Source organism: Schistocerca serialis, chromosome 2 (genome assembly GCF_023864345.2).
Source record: "Schistocerca serialis cubense isolate TAMUIC-IGC-003099 chromosome 2, iqSchSeri2.2, whole genome shotgun sequence".
NCBI classification, from domain to species: domain Eukaryota; kingdom Metazoa; phylum Arthropoda; class Insecta; order Orthoptera; family Acrididae; genus Schistocerca; species Schistocerca serialis.
Genome location: NC_064639.1, coordinates 509809791 through 509829130, shown reverse-complemented (window position 1 = coordinate 509829130; position 19340 = coordinate 509809791). Strand labels below are relative to the sequence as shown.

The 19340-nt window shown below is 46.7% G+C and overlaps 14 non-coding genes across 14 annotated transcripts; all 14 read right to left on the bottom strand.

Annotated features, from left to right (window-relative positions):
* Positions 1 to 517: 517 nt before the first annotated feature.
* Positions 518 to 599, bottom strand: Trnas-gcu (transfer RNA serine (anticodon GCU)). The gene has a single exon. It is a non-coding gene; the product is annotated as a tRNA-Ser (tRNA).
* An 822-nt stretch (positions 600 to 1421) lies between these two features.
* Trnas-gcu (transfer RNA serine (anticodon GCU)) lies at positions 1422 to 1503 on the bottom strand. The gene has a single exon. It is a non-coding gene; the product is annotated as a tRNA-Ser (tRNA).
* An 822-nt stretch (positions 1504 to 2325) lies between these two features.
* Trnas-gcu (transfer RNA serine (anticodon GCU)) lies at positions 2326 to 2407 on the bottom strand. The gene has a single exon. It is a non-coding gene; the product is annotated as a tRNA-Ser (tRNA).
* An 823-nt stretch (positions 2408 to 3230) lies between these two features.
* On the bottom strand, positions 3231 to 3312 carry Trnas-gcu (transfer RNA serine (anticodon GCU)). The gene has a single exon. It is a non-coding gene; the product is annotated as a tRNA-Ser (tRNA).
* Positions 3313 to 4133: 821 nt separating this feature from the next.
* Trnas-gcu (transfer RNA serine (anticodon GCU)) lies at positions 4134 to 4215 on the bottom strand. Its single transcript has one exon. It is a non-coding gene; the product is annotated as a tRNA-Ser (tRNA).
* Positions 4216 to 11731: 7516 nt separating this feature from the next.
* Trnas-gcu (transfer RNA serine (anticodon GCU)) lies at positions 11732 to 11813 on the bottom strand. The gene has a single exon. It is a non-coding gene; the product is annotated as a tRNA-Ser (tRNA).
* Positions 11814 to 12636: 823 nt separating this feature from the next.
* Trnas-gcu (transfer RNA serine (anticodon GCU)) lies at positions 12637 to 12718 on the bottom strand. Its single transcript has one exon. It is a non-coding gene; the product is annotated as a tRNA-Ser (tRNA).
* An 822-nt stretch (positions 12719 to 13540) lies between these two features.
* On the bottom strand, positions 13541 to 13622 carry Trnas-gcu (transfer RNA serine (anticodon GCU)). Its single transcript has one exon. It is a non-coding gene; the product is annotated as a tRNA-Ser (tRNA).
* An 822-nt stretch (positions 13623 to 14444) lies between these two features.
* On the bottom strand, positions 14445 to 14526 carry Trnas-gcu (transfer RNA serine (anticodon GCU)). Its single transcript has one exon. It is a non-coding gene; the product is annotated as a tRNA-Ser (tRNA).
* Positions 14527 to 15349: 823 nt separating this feature from the next.
* On the bottom strand, positions 15350 to 15431 carry Trnas-gcu (transfer RNA serine (anticodon GCU)). The gene has a single exon. It is a non-coding gene; the product is annotated as a tRNA-Ser (tRNA).
* An 822-nt stretch (positions 15432 to 16253) lies between these two features.
* On the bottom strand, positions 16254 to 16335 carry Trnas-gcu (transfer RNA serine (anticodon GCU)). The gene has a single exon. It is a non-coding gene; the product is annotated as a tRNA-Ser (tRNA).
* Positions 16336 to 17157: 822 nt separating this feature from the next.
* Trnas-gcu (transfer RNA serine (anticodon GCU)) lies at positions 17158 to 17239 on the bottom strand. Its single transcript has one exon. It is a non-coding gene; the product is annotated as a tRNA-Ser (tRNA).
* An 822-nt stretch (positions 17240 to 18061) lies between these two features.
* On the bottom strand, positions 18062 to 18143 carry Trnas-gcu (transfer RNA serine (anticodon GCU)). Its single transcript has one exon. It is a non-coding gene; the product is annotated as a tRNA-Ser (tRNA).
* An 823-nt stretch (positions 18144 to 18966) lies between these two features.
* Positions 18967 to 19048, bottom strand: Trnas-gcu (transfer RNA serine (anticodon GCU)). Its single transcript has one exon. It is a non-coding gene; the product is annotated as a tRNA-Ser (tRNA).
* Positions 19049 to 19340: the final 292 nt, after the last annotated feature.

Genomic DNA, 19340 nt, shown 5'->3' with positions numbered 1-19340 from the left:
CAGGATTCGCTACATTTATTTGTCACCTTCGATGACCTCATCGCTGATGTCGCTTTCAAGTTTCTTTCGAAGAGCAAACCACGTTCTTCGTAGCTGAATTGTGAGGCCAGAGGCTCCTGCTGTTGGCGATGGAGCCAGGCCCTATCAGATCGCTTCCGTGTATGGCGGCCGGACGGAAAGCAAACTGTCGAAAGGCGACAGTTGTGCTACAGTTGGGGGGATTTTAGGCTCGATACGTTAAAATGACTGCAAGAAGTAAGCACTTAAATATGAATGAGAACGCACCGTTCCCAAACACCACCATGGCGCCAAACTTCGATTCGTTTATAGATCTTGAGATGATGTTTGATTCGAAAGACGTACGGTATCGAATGTTGTGTCCTTCTAATTGGTAGGCGGTTTAGTTTCGTATTTCTTACAGATGCTATCTGCCACCTACACGTTCCATTGCTACTACTGAGTGGCGTTTCGCATGTACAAGGCGTGATCCGAAATGGGTGCTTAAGGTAAAATTCTTCGACGAGGATGGGATTCGAACCCACGCGTGCAGAGCACATTGGATTAGCAGTCCAACGCCTTAACCACTCGGCCACCTCGTCCGACGCATCGGAAACTGCGTCCCTCGCTAGTCCTTACGGAAAGAAGTCGTTTGTCGATTCGAAAACGCATCGTACTGTGGCTGGTGTTCACGCTGTAACGCCCTGCTGCAGTGCAGCTGACCAAGCTCCCACTCGTGAATCATATAATGATGGCATCCGTCCACGTCGGTATCCGATCGGAGGAAAGTTATGGGCCCACTTACTTACTGCAGAAATAAGCACCGAATCGTCATGTAGCGTTGTCTAATGCAAATGAGAAATGTCCTGTGCATTAAGTATAACGACTACTGGAACGACGCGATTATCAGGATTCGCTACATTTATTTGTCACCTTCGATGACCTCATCGCTGATGTCGCTTTCAAGTTTCTTTCGAAGAGCAAACCACGTTCTTCGTAGCTGAATTGTGAGGCCAGAGGCTCCTGCTGTTGGCGATGGAGCCAGGCCCTATCAGATCGCTTCCGTGTATGGCGGCCGGACGGAAAGCAAACTGTCGAAAGGCGACAGTTGTGCTACAGTTGGGGGGATTTTAGGCTCGATACGTTAAAATGACTGCAAGAAGTAAGCACTTAAATATGAATGAGAACGCACCGTTCCCAAACACCACCATGGCGCCAAACTTCGATTCGTTTATAGATCTTGAGATGATGTTTGATTCGAAAGACGTACGCTATCGAATGTTGTGTCCTTCTAATTGGTAGGCGGTTTAGTTTCGTATTTCTTACAGATGCTATCTGCCACCTACACGTTCCATTGCTACTACTGAGTGGCGTTTCGCATGTACAAGGCGTGATCCGAAATGGGTGCTTAAGGTAAAATTCTTCGACGAGGATGGGATTCGAACCCACGCGTGCAGAGCACATTGGATTAGCAGTCCAACGCCTTAACCACTCGGCCACCTCGTCCGACGCATCGGAAACTGCGTCCCTCGCTAGTCCTTACGGAAAGAAGTCGTTTGTCGATTCGAAAACGCATCGTACTGTGGCTGGTGTTCACGCTGTAACGCCCTGCTGCAGTGCAGCTGACCAAGCTCCCACTCGTGAATCATTTAATGATGGCATCCGTCCACGTCGGTATCCGATCGGAGGAAAGTAATGGGCCCACTTACTTACTGCAGAAATAAGCACCGAATCGTCATGTAGCGTTGTCTAATGCAAATGAGAAATGTCCTGTGCATTAAGTATAACGACTACTGGAACGACGCGATTATCAGGATTCGCTACATTTATTTGTCACCTTCGATGACCTCATCGCTGATGTCGCTTTCAAGTTTCTTTCGAAGAGCAAACCACGTTCTTCGTAGCTGAATTGTGAGGCCAGAGGCTCCTGCTGTTGGCGATGGAGCCAGGCCCTATCAGATCGCTTCCGTGTATGGCGGCCGGACGGAAAGCAAACTGTCGAAAGGCGACAGTTGTGCTACAGTTGGGGGGATTTTAGGCTCGATACGTTAAAATGACTGCAAGAAGTAAGCACTTAAATATGAATGAGAACGCACCGTTCCCAAACACCACCATGGCGCCAAACTTCGATTCGTTTATAGATCTTGAGATGATGTTTGATTCGAAAGACGTACGCTATCGAATGTTGTGTCCTTCTAATTGGTAGGCGGTTTAGTTTCGTATTTCTTACAGATGCTATCTGCCACCTACACGTTCCATTGCTACTACTGAGTGGCGTTTCGCATGTACAAGGCGTGATCCGAAATGGGTGCTTAAGGTAAAATTCTTCGACGAGGATGGGATTCGAACCCACGCGTGCAGAGCACATTGGATTAGCAGTCCAACGCCTTAACCACTCGGCCACCTCGTCCGACGCATCGGAAACTGCGTCCCTCGCTAGTCCTTACGGAAAGAAGTCGTTTGTCGATTCGAAAACGCATCGTACTGTGGCTGGTGTTCACGCTGTAACGCCCTGCTGCAGTGCAGCTGACCAAGCTCCCACTCGTGAATCATTTAATGATGGCATCCGTCCACGTCGGTATCCGATCGGAGGAAAGTAATGGGCCCACTTACTTACTGCAGAAATAAGCACCGAATCGTCATGTAGCGTTGTCTAATGCAAATGAGAAATGTCCTGTGCATTAAGTATAACGACTACTGGAACGACGCGATTATCAGGATTCGCTACATTTATTTGTCACCTTCGATGACCTCATCGCTGATGTCGCTTTCAAGTTTCTTTCGAAGAGCAAACCACGTTCTTCGTAGCTGAATTGTGAGGCCAGAGGCTCCTGCTGTTGGCGATGGAGCCAGGCCCTATCAGATCGCTTCCGTGTATGGCGGCCGGACGGAAAGCAAACTGTCGAAAGGCGACAGTTGTGCTACAGTTGGGGGTATTATAGGCTCGATACGTTAAAATGACTGCAAGAAGTAAGCACTTAAATATGAACGAGAACGCACCGTTCCCAAACACCACCATGGTGCCAAACTTCGATTCGTTTATAGATCTTGAGATGATGTTTGATTCGAAAGACGTACGCTATCGAATGTTGTGTCCTTCCAATTGGTAGGCGGTTTAGTTTCGTATTTCTTACAGATGCTATCTGCCACCTACACGTTCCATTGCTACTACTGAGTGGCGTTTTCGCATGTACAAGGCGTGATCCGAAATGGGTGCTTAAGGTAAAATTCTTCGACGAGGATGGGATTCGAACCCACGCGTGCAGAGCACATTGGATTAGCAGTCCAACGCCTTAACCACTCGGCCACCTCGTCCGACGCATCGGAAACTGCGTCCCTCGCTAGTCCTTACGGAAAGAAGTCGTTTGTCGATTCGAAAACGCATCGTACTGTGGCTGGTGTTCACGCTGTAACGCCCTGCTGCAGTGCAGCTGACCAAGCTCCCACTCGTGAATCATTTAATGATGGCATCCGTCCACGTCGGTATCCGATCGGAGGAAAGTAATGGGCCCACTTACTTACTGCAGAAATAAGCACCGAATCGTCATGTAGCGTTGTCTAATGCAAATGAGAAATGTCCTGTGCATTAAGTATAACGACTACTGGAACGACGCGATTATCAGGATTCGCTACATTTATTTGTCACCTTCGATGACCTCATCGCTGATGTCGCTTTCAAGTTTCTTTCGAAGAGCAAACCACGTTCTTCGTAGCTGAATTGTGAGGCCAGAGGCTCCTGCTGTTGGCGATGGAGCCAGGCCCTATCAGATCGCTTCCGTGTATGGCGGCCGGACGGAAAGCAAACTGTCGAAAGGCGACAGTTGTGCTACAGTTGGGGGTATTATAGGCTCGATACGTTAAATTACTGCAAGAAGTAAGCACTTAAATATGAATGAGAACGCACCGTTCCCAAACACCACCATGGTGCCAAACTTCGATTCGTTTATAGATCTTGAGATGATGTTTGATTCGAAAGACGTACGCTATCGAATGTTGTGTCCTTCCAATTAGTAGGCGGTTTAGTTTCGTATTTCTTACAGATGCTATCTGCCACCTACACGTTCCATTGCTACTACTGAGTGGCGTTTCGCATGTACAAGGCGTGATCCGAAATGGGTGCTTAAGGTAAAATTCTTCGACGAGGATGGGATTCGAACCCACGCGTGCAGAGCACATTGGATTAGCAGTCCAACGCCTTAACCACTCGGCCACCTCGTCCGACGCATCGGAAACTGCGTCCCTCGCTAGTCCTTACGGAAAGAAGTCGTTTGTCGATTCGAAAACGCATCGTACTGTGGCTGGTGTTCACGCTGTAACGCCCTGCTGCAGTGCAGCTGACCAAGCTCCCACTCGTGAATCATTTAATGATGGCATCCGTCCACGTCGGTATCCGATCGGAGGAAAGTAATGGGCCCACTTACTTACTGCAGAAATAAGCACCGAATCGTCATGTAGCGTTGTCTAATGCAAATGAGAAATGTCCTGTGCATTAAGTATAACGACTACTGGAACGACGCGATTATCAGGATTCGCTACATTTATTTGTCACCTTCGATGACCTCATCGCTGATGTCGCTTTCAAGTTTCTTTCGAAGAGCAAACCACGTTCTTCGTAGCTGAATTGTGAGGCCAGAGGCTCCTGCTGTTGGCGATGGAGCCAGGCCCTATCAGATCGCTTCCGTGTATGGCGGCCGGACGGAAAGCAAACTGTCGAAAGGCGACAGTTGTGCTACAGTTGGGGGGATTTTAGGCTCGATACGTTAAAATGACTGCAAGAAGTAAGCACTTAAATATGAATGAGAACGCACCGTTCCCAAACACCACCATGGCGCCAAACTTCGATTCGTTTATAGATCTTGAGATGATGTTTGATTCGAAAGACGTACGGTATCGAATGTTGTGTCCTTCTAATTGGTAGGCGGTTTAGTTTCGTATTTCTTACAGATGCTATCTGCCACCTACACGTTCCATTGCTACTACTGAGTGGCGTTTCGCATGTACAAGGCGTGATCCGAAATGGGTGCTTAAGGTAAAATTCTTCGACGAGGATGGGATTCGAACCCACGCGTGCAGAGCACATTGGATTAGCAGTCCAACGCCTTAACCACTTTCTTTTTTTTTTTTTTTTTTTTTTTTTTTCTTTAGGGCCTCCCATCTCCCCTTCTAGCCCTTCCATTCGCTCTCCTTCATGCGCCTTCTTCGGCGAGCTTCAGTGCCCCACTTTTGTTGTTGTTGTTGTTTTTAATGGGTTATGAAACTAAATTGCCTCTTGAAGAACAATGTTAGAAAATTGTAAATAGTAATCCGAATTGATTACGGTGAAAATGACTCTCTCTATAATACTATTGACTGCATTAACAGAACGCAAAATATTCTTCCATTAGAATTTAAACAAAAGTGAGAGAGAAGCAAAAATAAAAAGTAAGATAGGAAATTAAACTTCTTCAGTGATGCACGTCTTTTGCATGAGAATAGTTTTTCCTTACTATTCTTGTGCTGTGGCATGACTCCTGTTACTTCGTGGGAAAACATGCTTTTTCGGGGTTCTGTTGAGGCCTTCACGGCTACCGTATCGGTCCCGGGACACACGAAGTCCCCACCGTACTTCACCCTCAACAGCAATCCCCTACTTCCGCAGTCTGTCTTGTTCAGTCGATTTCATATTATTTAGGTATTAACCGATGCCTTGTTTCTGAAACAAAATTTGCATCATATTTCCGAACTTCTTTTTATGGTCTTTGTTCCGGTATATTTTGAAGTATTCGTCTTTCATATATTCTCGATATTCTCGTAGATTATCATTGCCTTTGTTGTTAACAACATAATTGACAAAATTTCCGAATAGCCACAAGATGACATTGTTTTTTTGTGGTGGAAAGGAAATTTCTTCTGGGAAGAGTATATCGTTTAATGTGATTTCTCTTCCATCGGTCCGTTTGAGAAAAGCGACTTGCAATACAATGTCATTCCAAATATCCTTGTATCCATTACAGATGAAGCGATGCTTTAAGGAGTCCAAAGTGTGACATTTTGGGCACACATTGGTTGCTTGTAGTCCTATTGAATACAGTTTTTCATTGGTACTAATAATGTCGTTGACAACTTTGTACCATGACGCTTGCACTTCCGTAGTCAGTGTTTTGTTATTTATATTTGCCCATATTTTTTCCCAGTTTTTGTTTGGATACTTCAGCTCCATTTTATTTTGGTTTTCGCGTGATCGTAACTTCTCTACTATATATTTACTTGTCCTCTTATTTTTGTCTGTTAAAATGCATGTCAAGTAGCTTAATTCTACATAAAAATCCTTAATATGCTTCAGGTTGTAATTTATGTTGTGAACATCTACTGGCGCCTGCATGCTTCCGGGTTTGAGAAGGTCAAATAGAGCGGCAGTTATGCTGTTCGGCTGTGTTTCTATAAGTTTCAGCGTTCTTTTAATGAAGAGGGCAGTGTTTTTCCTCCGAAGGTCTGTCAGCCCTAGGCCTCCGTTTTCGGGTCTCGATGTAGTCGTTCCTACTGCTACTCTAAAAATATGGCCTTTCCATACGTATCGACAGATTGTGCTCATTATAGATTTCACTATGTCTGGAGGTGTGGGTAAGATCTGAGCGACATATGCAGCTTTCGAAAGAACTGCACAGTTGATTAGTTTAATTCTTTGCTTGATATTTAAGTCTCTCGTTTCATGCAGTATTAAGCTGCCTCTGATTTTTCCTAACACCTGTTTCCAATTAGCTGCCGTCGTTCTTAATGGGCAACTGTAAAAAGTTATGCCCAAAGCAGTGTGACGGTCCACCCTGCTTGCCCACGGTAGCTGCACATTGTCAAGACCATGTAAATTTAAAAAGGAACTTTTCGTTTCATTTATCCTCGCACCAGTTGCCGTGCAATAAAGCAATAACTTGTCTGTTAGTTGGTCACAGTCATCATCGCTCCTTACTAGAACCCCCACATCGTCAGCGTATGCATTTGTAACCGTCTTCAGCCCAGCTATTGTTATGCCTTCTAAGGTTGTGTTCAAAAGCCGTAAAAGGGGTTCCAGAGAAACCACATAAAACAACATGGACAAAGGACTTCCCTGAGGAACTCCACTAGATATCAATACTTCATTAGTATATTGTCCATTGATCGAGATTTTGGTTCGTATGCCTCTGACGATGTTCATTAAAACCGCTAAGTTGCCATCATTGAAACTTATGTGTTTCAAGATGCTGAACAGATATCCGTAGTTGACTCTGTCAAACGCTTTAGCAAAATCAATGAAGGCAATGCCTCCATCCGCTGACGATGATGAGAAAATAGAAATAATGTCTCGATATTCACATACAGACTTAAAAATGGTACGTCGAGGGAGACACGTCTGGTGGCATCCAATGACTTTTCCTAAAATCGGTACCATTCGTTCTTTAATTACACGCGCAACTACCTTGTAATCTGAGTTCATCAGACTGATCGGCCTCATTTTAGTAATATCTTTCGTGTCCGTACTCCTTCCCTTTGGAAGTAGTACAGTTACACTTTCCTTGAAAGCAGCAGGAATTGTCTCTCCCCTCAAGACGTCATTAACTACTTCCGTGAATTGGGAACCTATTAGGTGCCAAAAGGTCCTATAAAACTCCACAGGCAGGCCGTCTGGGCCTGGAGACTTACGTGTAGGTGAAGATTTGAGTATATCAAAAACCTCGTCATTCGTAATGTCTATCGTTAAACCTCTGTTCTCCTCCTCTGTAATGACTGCCTCTATTCCGGAGTTCTGTAAAAACTCTTGTACTGAGTTGTCGTCAGTAGCATTTCCAGAATATAATTGCTGAAAATATCTATGTGCTTCAGTTAAGATATCCCTTTGTTCTGTCAGGACTCTGTTATCTTCCGTTCTGAGGCTGGCAATAAAATTTCTTCTTCTGTTTTTTGTGTGTTGTATCAAGTGGTAGATGGAGGTATTTTCTGCCTCCACCGTCGTCCTAGTGTGTGATTTGGCTTGTAATCCCTCCAAATGTACCCTCTTGATACTTATCATTTTGGCTTTAACGTTTTTAATATTGATAAAGACGTCTTGAGACATTGGTTGGTCGTAAAGGTCTCTTAAGCAAGAGTAGTAAAACTCCATTGTGTGTCTTGACCACATTGCCCTTTCCTTGGCGTAAGATATCAGCGCTGCCCTTATCTTTTTCTTAGCGGCCATAGTCCACCATTCAATAGTTGTTCTATATTTAGTACGCATCCTTAACACAGACTGCCAAGTTTCTTGCATCTTGAAAGCTAGAGCGTTTTCAGAGAGGGTATTGATATTTAATTTCCATAGTGGGCGACCCCAATATGTCTTTTGCCTGGTTAATTTGATGCTGCACCTCACTCCGAGGTGGTCGGAGAAGGCAGCTGGTATCACCTCGATACTACTGACTTTAGTGCCTAAAGTGGGGGTGACATATATTCTGTCGATTCTGCTCTGTGTAGCACCAGTGATATATGTGAAGCGAACCAGCGTCGGATATTTTATTTCCCATGCGTCAAACCACTTCATGTTGGTGACCAAAGCCTGCAGTTCTTGCGAGAAGTTAAAAGTTGGTCGCTGATCCTTTTTATTTAAAACGCAATTAAAATCTCCACCAATGACAATTTCTGCAGGGTTTTCTTGGAGTAGAAATAAAATGTCACTTTTAAAAAAGGCTGCCCTCTCACGTCTCGCATTGTTGCCTGAAGGTGCGTATAGGTTTATAAAAGTGGTGTTAAAAATTTTGCAGCTAATTCCCCTCCCCGACTCTAAAAGGCACACGTTTGTCATCTCGATCCCTTCTTTAGCAAGGATGGCTGTTCCACACGCGTTTTCTGGTGCCACATTCAACACCTCTTTGTACCCTGAAACATACAAGTCTTTGACATTAACTTCCTGCAGGAAGGCGACATCTGTATCTGACTGATACAGAAAGTCCTTCAGTGCAGCTACCTTTGCTTGACTCTGAATTTTATTTATGTTTAAGGTGGTCACGTTATATGTATGTTCCACTGTGAGACGCTACGAGACAGTAGACAGAGGACACGGTATTGGAACCGCGTACAATAACTTCAGGTTAGATATATATAGTGTTATTTTATTTTACTTTTATTCCATTGACGGTTTTCCTTCGTTTTTTCTTTTTTGTTTCTTTCTTCTTAGAGTTAGATGTGACAATTTTTAATAAAAAAATTCTTCCTCAAAATCCCCTTCCGCCCCCATTTCATCGGTCCGATCCTCCTTTTCGTCCGCCCAGTTAAATCGTGGCTCGGTGATGTCGTGTCCATGTCCTTGTCCAAGTCTGGTTTCATTGTCCATATCTGATGCCGTATTGTCATGCAAGGGTTCATATGTTCCGGGTGGCGTGTCAGCCCGTTCTGGTCCCGTGTTCCGATCCGAAGACTCGCCGACCACTTCCTTTTGTGTATCTTCGTCCTTCCTTTCGGTCTCCTGTATCTTCCTCAGCCGCTCTCTTAAAGGAGGGGCCAAGTTCTCTGCAGCTTGATGTGCTCTGCGTCTCTTTTTATTTTTTGATGATTTCGGTGAAATCGTCGGTGAAACCTTTGGTGAACTTCCCGGCGACTCCATGGAAGGTCGAGGAGAAGTCACCTGTCCCGCCTTCGTGGTGGAAGATTTTTGAGCTCCGTTAATTTCGGAGTCGGCAGTTGCTGCTGTTTCTACGACGCGTGAGACGGGTGGTGTCATTGGTTCGTCTTCTTGCGCCCCTCCTTTTCTTTTGACGTTTCCTGAACCTGTCCGTGGTGTCCTATCATCTGTGTGGTTGTCAGTTTTCTGTTGTATCACTGCCTCTTTATGTCCATCTACTGTAGTTCCCTCTGGGATGTTGGCCTTTTCGTGTGTTACTACCGCTTCGCACTCTGCCATGTCTACATCAGGTATGATCGATGAAGTTGGTCGCTCGTTGGAAGAGTTGTCAGACTCAGAGGGCAAGCGCGGTGCGTCCTCAGTGACGTCATTACTGGCCAGATTCTGATTGTCATCGTTAGTCAACTCCGCGGTGCTTCCCGTTGCCGTGCGCGCGTCGGAAGGTCCCGACCGCTCGGTCATATTCTGTTGATAGGGGGCCCGGCTAGCTGCCGCGGCAGCGTACGACACTTGCATGCTAACAACTTGTCCTGGGACAGCCGCCTCGTTAGTCGGTAACTGAGGAACACGCCTTCTACTGCACTCACTTCTGACGTGCCCTGGGGCGTTACATAACGCACAAGTCCGTGGCTGCCCATCATAAATTATGAGAGCGCGATGGCCACAAATATTCAAGTAAGATGGGATATGTCGTAAGAGCTCAATCTTAATCTGTCTAACTCCATTCAAAACCGGAAACATGTATTGCTCCGACCATTTTTCTGCAATATTAGATATAACCCTACCATAGGGCTGAAGAGCAGCATTGATTGCTCCGGCAGGGACCTCGAACGGCAGTTCGAAAACTCTCACTGTTCGAATACCTAGCCCAGCATGGGAAACAAGAACGTCACTAACGGTTCCGTCTGCATGATTAAATTTCATTTTGCCGCCACACTTGTCAACTATCGAGGAGCACAAGTCAGAGGAAATCAATTTCAAAAAGACAGAATTGGAAACAAAAGAAAGATGAACGCCAATAATTTCGTCTCCCGTGATCTTAACTGTTTCTGAAAGCCACCTTTTGATCTCAAAGGCCTTTGGTCTTTTACAGGTCCAATCAAAAGCGAATCTAACCGTATCTCTTCTTTCACAGTTAATTTCGTTCATTTTGTCATTTTATATCACTGAAAGATGCAAAGTAAACAAGGAGCTCTACTGACCTTCGTAACAGCCACACAGCCGCTGTTTACGCCAGCCCTCCTAGCGCTGCCGCCACACGTCCGTCCGGCTCGGCGGCCGAGCAGCGAATGACCACTCGGCCACCTCGTCCGACGCATCGGAAACTGCGTCCCTCGCTAGTCCTTACGGAAAGAAGTCGTTTGTCGATTCGAAAACGCATCGTACTGTGGCTGGTGTTCACGCTGTAACGCCCTGCTGCAGTGCAGCTGACCAAGCTCCCACTCGTGAATCATTTAATGATGGCATCCGTCCACGTCGGTATCCGATCGGAGGAAAGTAATGGGCCCACTTACTTACTGCAGAAATAAGCACCGAATCGTCATGTAGCGTTGTCTAATGCAAATGAGAAATGTCCTGTGCATTAAGTATAACGACTACTGGAACGACGCGATTATCAGGATTCGCTACATTTATTTGTCACCTTCGATGACCTCATCGCTGATGTCGCTTTCAAGTTTCTTTCGAAGAGCAAACCACGTTCTTCGTAGCTGAATTGTGAGGCCAGAGGCTCCTGCTGTTGGCGATGGAGCCAGGCCCTATCAGATCGCTTCCGTGTATGGCGGCCGGACGGAAAGCAAACTGTCGAAAGGCGACAGTTGTGCTACAGTTGGGGGGATTTTAGGCTCGATACGTTAAAATGACTGCAAGAAGTAAGCACTTAAATATGAATGAGAACGCACCGTTCCCAAACACCACCATGGCGCCAAACTTCGATTCGTTTATAGATCTTGAGATGATGTTTGATTCGAAAGACGTACGGTATCGAATGTTGTGTCCTTCTAATTGGTAGGCGGTTTAGTTTCGTATTTCTTACAGATGCTATCTGCCACCTACACGTTCCATTGCTACTACTGAGTGGCGTTTCGCATGTACAAGGCGTGATCCGAAATGGGTGCTTAAGGTAAAATTCTTCGACGAGGATGGGATTCGAACCCACGCGTGCAGAGCACATTGGATTAGCAGTCCAACGCCTTAACCACTCGGCCACCTCGTCCGACGCATCGGAAACTGCGTCCCTCGCTAGTCCTTACGGAAAGAAGTCGTTTGTCGATTCGAAAACGCATCGTACTGTGGCTGGTGTTCACGCTGTAACGCCCTGCTGCAGTGCAGCTGACCAAGCTCCCACTCGTGAATCATTTAATGATGGCATCCGTCCACGTCGGTATCCGATCGGAGGAAAGTAATGGGCCCACTTACTTACTGCAGAAATAAGCACCGAATCGTCATGTAGCGTTGTCTAATGCAAATGAGAAATGTCCTGTGCATTAAGTATAACGACTACTGGAACGACGCGATTATCAGGATTCGCTACATTTATTTGTCACCTTCGATGACCTCATCGCTGATGTCGCTTTCAAGTTTCTTTCGAAGAGCAAACCACGTTCTTCGTAGCTGAATTGTGAGGCCAGAGGCTCCTGCTGTTGGCGATGGAGCCAGGCCCTATCAGATCGCTTCCGTGTATGGCGGCCGGACGGAAAGCAAACTGTCGAAAGGCGACAGTTGTGCTACAGTTGGGGGTATTATAGGCTCGATACGTTAAAATGACTGCAAGAAGTAAGCACTTAAATATGAACGAGAACGCACCGTTCCCAAACACCACCATGGTGCCAAACTTCGATTCGTTTATAGATCTTGAGATGATGTTTGATTCGAAAGACGTACGCTATCGAATGTTGTGTCCTTCAAATTGGTAGGCGGTTTAGTTTCGTATTTCTTACAGATGCTATCTGCCACCTACACGTTCCATTGCTACTACTGAGTGGCGTTTTCGCATGTACAAGGCGTGATCCTAAATGGGTGCTTAAGGTAAAATTCTTCGACGAGGATGGGATTCGAACCCACGCGTGCAGAGCACATTGGATTAGCAGTCCAACGCCTTAACCACTCGGCCACCTCGTCCGACGCATCGGAAACTGCGTCCCTCGCTAGTCCTTACGGAAAGAAGTCGTTTGTCGATTCGAAAACGCATCGTACTGTGGCTGGTGTTCACGCTGTAACGCCCTGCTGCAGTGCAGCTGACCAAGCTCCCACTCGTGAATCATTTAATGATGGCATCCGTCCACGTCGGTATCCGATCGGAGGAAAGTAATGGGCCCACTTACTTACTGCAGAAATAAGCACCGAATCGTCATGTAGCGTTGTCTAATGCAAATGAGAAATGTCCTGTGCATTAAGTATAACGACTACTGGAACGACGCGATTATCAGGATTCGCTACATTTATTTGTCACCTTCGATGACCTCATCGCTGATGTCGCTTTCAAGTTTCTTTCGAAGAGCAAACCACGTTCTTCGTAGCTGAATTGTGAGGCCAGAGGCTCCTGCTGTTGGCGATGGAGCCAGGCCCTATCAGATCGCTTCCGTGTATGGCGGCCGGACGGAAAGCCAACTGTCGAAAGGTGACAGTTGTGCTACAGTTGGGGGTATTATAGGCTCGATACGTTAAAATGACTGCAAGAAGTAAGCACTTAAATATGAACGAGAACGCACCGTTCCCAAACACCACCATGGCGCCAAACTTCGATTCGTTTATAGATCTTGAGATGATGTTTGATTCGAAAGACGTACGGTATCGAATGTTGTGTCCTTCCAATTGGTAGGCGGTTTAGTTTCGTATTTCTTACAGATGCTATCTGCCACCTACACGTTCCATTGCTACTACTGAGTGGCGTTTCGCATGTACAAGGCGTGATCCGAAATGGGTGCTTAAGGTAAAATTCTTCGACGAGGATGGGATTCGAACCCACGCGTGCAGAGCACATTGGATTAGCAGTCCAACGCCTTAACCACTCGGCCACCTCGTCCGACGCATCGGAGACTGCGTCCCTCGCTAGTCCTTACGGAAAGAAGTCGTTTGTCGATTCGAAAACGCATCGTACTGTGGCTGGTGTTCACGCTGTAACGCCCTGCTGCAGTGCAGCTGACCAAGCTCCCACTCGTGAATCATTTAATGATGGCATCCGTCCACGTCGGTATCCGATCGGAGGAAAGTAATGGGCCCACTTACTTACTGCAGAAATAAGCACCGAATCGTCATGTAGCGTTGTCTAATGCAAATGAGAAATGTCCTGTGCATTAAGTATAACGACTACTGGAACGACGCGATTATCAGGATTCGCTACATTTATTTGTCACCTTCGATGACCTCATCGCTGATGTCGCTTTCAAGTTTCTTTCGAAGAGCAAACCACGTTCTTCGTAGCTGAATTGTGAGGCCAGAGGCTCCTGCTGTTGGCGATGGAGCCAGGCCCTATCAGATCGCTTCCGTGTATGGCGGCCGGACGGAAAGCCAACTGTCGAAAGGTGACAGTTGTGCTACAGTTGGGGGTATTATAGGCTCGATACGTTAAAATGACTGCAAGAAGTAAGCACTTAAATATGAACGAGAACGCACCGTTCCCAAACACCACCATGGTGCCAAACTTCGATTCGTTTATAGATCTTGAGATGATGTTTAATTCGAAAGACGTACGCTATCGAATGTTGTGTCCTTCCAATTGGTAGGCGGTTTAGTTTCGTATTTCTTACAGATGCTATCTGCCACCTACACGTTCCATTGCTACTACTGAGTGGCGTTTCGCATGTACAAGGCGTGATCCGAAATGGGTGCTTAAGGTAAAATTCTTCGACGAGGATGGGATTCGAACCCACGCGTGCAGAGCACATTGGATTAGCAGTCCAACGCCTTAACCACTCGGCCACCTCGTCCGACGCATCGGAAACTGCGTCCCTTGGTAGTCCTTACGGAAAGAAGTCGTTTGTCGATTCGAAAACGCATCGTACTGTGGCTGGTGTTCACGCTGTAACGCCCTGCTGCAGTGCAGCTGACCAAGCTCCCACTCGTGAATCATTTAATGATGGCATCCATCCACGTCGGTATCCGATCGGAGGAAAGTAATGGGCCCACTTACTTACTGCAGAAATAAGCACCGAATCGTCATGTAGCGTTGTCTAATGCAAATGAGAAATGTCCTGTGCATTAAGTATAACGACTACTGGAACGACGCGATTATCAGGATTCGCTACATTTATTTGTCACCTTCGATGACCTCATCGCTGATGTCGCTTTCAAGTTTCTTTCGAAGAGCAAACCACGTTCTTCGTAGCTGAATTGTGAGGCCAGAGGCTCCTGCTGTTGGCGATGGAGCCAGGCCCTATCAGATCGCTTCCGTGTATGGCGGCCGGACGGAAAGCAAACTGTCGAAAGGCGACAGTTGTGCTACAGTTGGGGGTATTATAGGCTCGATACGTTAAAATGACTGCAAGAAGTAAGCACTTAAATATGAACGAGAACGCACCGTTCCCAAACACCACCATGGTGCCAAACTTCGATTCGTTTATAGATCTTGAGATGATGTTTGATTCGAAAGACGTACGCTATCGAATGTTGTGTCCTTCAAATTGGTAGGCGGTTTAGTTTCGTATTTCTTACAGATGCTATCTGCCACCTACACGTTCCATTGCTACTACTGAGTGGCGTTTTCGCATGTACAAGGCGTGATCCTAAATGGGTGCTTAAGGTAAAATTCTTCGACGAGGATGGGATTCGAACCCACGCGTGCAGAGCACATTGGATTAGCAGTCCAACGCCTTAACCACTCGGCCACCTCGTCCGACGCATCGGAAACTGCGTCCCTCGCTAGTCCTTACGGAAAGAAGTCGTTTGTCGATTCGAAAACGCATCGTACTGTGGCTGGTGTTCACGCTGTAACGCCCTGCTGCAGTGCAGCTGACCAAGCTCCCACTCGTGAATCATTTAATGATGGCATCCGTCCACGTCGGTATCCGATCGGAGGAAAGTAATGGGCCCACTTACTTACTGCAGAAATAAGCACCGAATCGTCATGTAGCGTTGTCTAATGCAAATGAGAAATGTCCTGTGCATTAAGTATAACGACTACTGGAACGACGCGATTATCAGGATTCGCTACATTTATTTGTCACCTTCGATGACCTCATCGCTGATGTCGCTTTCAAGTTTCTTTCGAAGAGCAAACCACGTTCTTCGTAGCTGAATTGTGAGGCCAGAGGCTCCTGCTGTTGGCGATGGAGCCAGGCCCTATCAGATCGCTTCCGTGTATGGCGGCCGGACGGAAAGCCAACTGTCGAAAGGTGACAGTTGTGCTACAGTTGGGGGTATTATAGGCTCGATACGTTAAAATGACTGCAAGAAGTAAGCACTTAAATATGAACGAGAACGCACCGTTCCCAAACACCACCATGGTGCCAAACTTCGATTCGTTTATAGATCTTGAGATGATGTTTAATTCGAAAGACGTACGCTATCGAATGTTGTGTCCTTCCAATTGGTAGGCGGTTTAGTTTCGTATTTCTTACAGATGCTATCTGCCACCTACACGTTCCATTGCTACTACTGAGTGGCGTTTCGCATGTACAAGGCGTGATCCGAAATGGGTGCTTAAGGTAAAATTCTTCGACGAGGATGGGATTCGAACCCACGCGTGCAGAGCACATTGGATTAGCAGTCCAACGCCTTAACCACTCGGCCACCTCGTCCGACGCATCGGAAACTGCGTCCCTTGGTAGTCCTTACGGAAAGAAGTCGTTTGTCGATTCGAAAACGCATCGTACTGTGGCTGGTGTTCACGCTGTAACGCCCTGCTGCAGTGCAGCTGACCAAGCTCCCACTCGTGAATCATTTAATGATGGCATCCATCCACGTCGGTATCCGATCGGAGGAAAGTAATGGGCCCACTTACTTACTGCAGAAATAAGCACCGAATCGTCATGTAGCGTTGTCTAATGCAAATGAGAAATGTCCTGTGCATTAAGTATAACGACTACTGGAACGACGCGATTATCAGGATTCGCTACATTTATTTGTCACCTTCGATGACCTCATCGCTGATGTCGCTTTCAAGTTTCTTTCGAAGAGCAAACCACGTTCTTCGTAGCTGAATTGTGAGGCCAGAGGCTCCTGCTGTTGGCGATGGAGCCAGGCCCTATCAGATCGCTTCCGTGTATGGCGGCCGGACGGAAAGCAAACTGTCGAAAGGCGACAGTTGTGCTACAGTTGGGGGTATTATAGGCTCGATACGTTAAAATGACTGCAAGAAGTAAGCACTTAAATATGAACGAGAACGCACCGTTCCCAAACACCACCATGGCGCCAAACTTCGATTCGTTTATAGATCTTGAGATGATGTTTGATTCGAAAGACGTACGGTATCGAATGTTGTGTCCTTCCAATTGGTAGGCGGTTTAGTTTCGTATTTCTTACAGATGCTATCTGCCACCTACACGTTCCATTGCTACTACTGAGTGGCGTTTCGCATGTACAAGGCGTGATCCGAAATGGGTGCTTAAGGTAAAATTCTTCGACGAGGATGGGATTCGAACCCACGCGTGCAGAGCACATTGGATTAGCAGTCCAACGCCTTAACCACTCGGCCACCTCGTCCGACGCATCGGAAACTGCGTCCCTCGCTAGTCCTTACGGAAAGAAGTCGTTTGTCGATTCGAAAACGCATCGTACTGTGGCTGGTGTTCACGCTGTAACGCCCTGCTGCAGTGCAGCTGACCAAGCTCCCACTCGTGAATCATTTAATGATGGCATCCGTCCACGTCGGTATCCGATCGGAGGAAAGTAATGGGCCCACTTACTTACTGCAGAAATAAGCACCGAATCGTCATGTAGCGTTGTCTAATGCAAATGAGAAATGTCCTGTGCATTAAGTATAACGACTACTGGAACGACGCGATTATCAGGATTCGCTACATTTATTTGTCACCTTCGATGACCTCATCGCTGATGTCGCTTTCAAGTTTCTTTCGAAGAGCAAACCACGTTCTTCGTAGCTGAATTGTGAGGCCAGAGGCTCCTGCTGTTGGCGATGGAGCCAGGCCCTATCAGATCGCTTCCGTGTATGGCGGCCGGACGGAAAGCCAACTGTCGAAAGGTGACAGTTGTGCTACAGTTGGGGGTATTATAGGCTCGATACGTTAAAATGACTGCAAGAAGTAAGCACTTAAATATGAACGAGAACGCACCGTTCCCAAACACCACCATGGTGCCAAACTTCGATTCGTTTATAGATCTTGAGATGATGTTTAATTCGAAAGACGTACGCTATCGAATGTTGTGTCCTTCCAATTGGTAGGCGGTTTAGTTTCGTATTTCTTACAGATGCTATCTGCCACCTACACGTTCCATTGCTACTACTGAGTGGCGTTTCGCATGTACAAGGCGTGATCCGAAATGGGTGCTTAAGGTAAAATTTTTCGACGAGGATGGGATTCGAACCCACGCGTGCAGAGCACATTGGATTAGCAGTCCAACGCCTTAACCACTCGGCCACCTCGTCCGACGCATCGGAAACTGCGTCCCTTGGTAGTCCTTACGGAAAGAAGTCGTTTGTCGATTCGAAAACGCATCGTACTGTGGCTGGTGTTCACGCTGTAACGCCCTGCTGCAGTGCAGCTGACCAAGCTCCCACTCGTGAATCATTTAATGATGGCATCCATCCACGTCGGTATCCGATCGGAGGAAAGTAATGGGCCCACTTACTTACTGCAGAAATAAGCACCGAATCGTCATGTAGCGTTGTCTAATGCAAATGAGAAATGTCCTGTGCATTAAGTATAACGACTACTGGAACGACGCGATTATCAGGATTCGCTACATTTATTTGTCACCTTCGATGACCTCATCGCTGATGTCGCTTTCAAGTTTCTTTCGAAGAGCAAACCACGTTCTTCGTAGCTGAATTGTGAGGCCAGAGGCTCCTGCTGTTGGCGATGGAGCCAGGCCCTATCAGATCGCTTCCGTGTATGGCGGCCGGACGGAAAGCAAACTGTCGAAAGGCGACAGTTGTGCTACAGTTGGGGGTATTATAGGCTCGATACGTTAAAATGACTGCAAGAAGTAAGCACTTAAATATGAACGAGAACGCACCGTTCCCAAACACCACCATGGCGCCAAACTTCGATTCGTTTATAGATCTTGAGATGATGTTTGATTCGAAAGACGTACGCTATCGAATGTTGTGTCCTTCCAATTGGTAGGCGGTTTAGTTTCGTATTTCTTACAGATGCTATCTGCCACCTACACGTTCCATTGCTACTACTGAGTGGCGTTTTCGCATGTACAAGGCGTGATCCGAAATGGGTGCTTAAGGTAAAATTCTTCGACGAGGATGGGATTCGAACCCACGCGTGCAGAGCACATTGGATTAGCAGTCCAACGCCTTAACCACTCGGCCACCTCGTCCGACGCATCGGAAACTGCGTCCCTTGGTAGTCCTTACGGAAAGAAGTCGTTTGTCGATTCGAAAACGCATCGTACTGTGGCTGGTGTTCACGCTGTAACGCCCTGCTGCAGTGCAGCTGACCAAGCTCCCACTCGTGAATCATTTAATGATGGCATCCGTCCACGTCGGTATCCGATCGGAGGAAAGTAATGGGCCCACTTACTTACTGCAGAAATAAGCACCGAATCGTCATGTAGCGTTGTCTAATGCAAATGAGAAATGTCCTGTGCATTAAGTATAACGACTACTGGA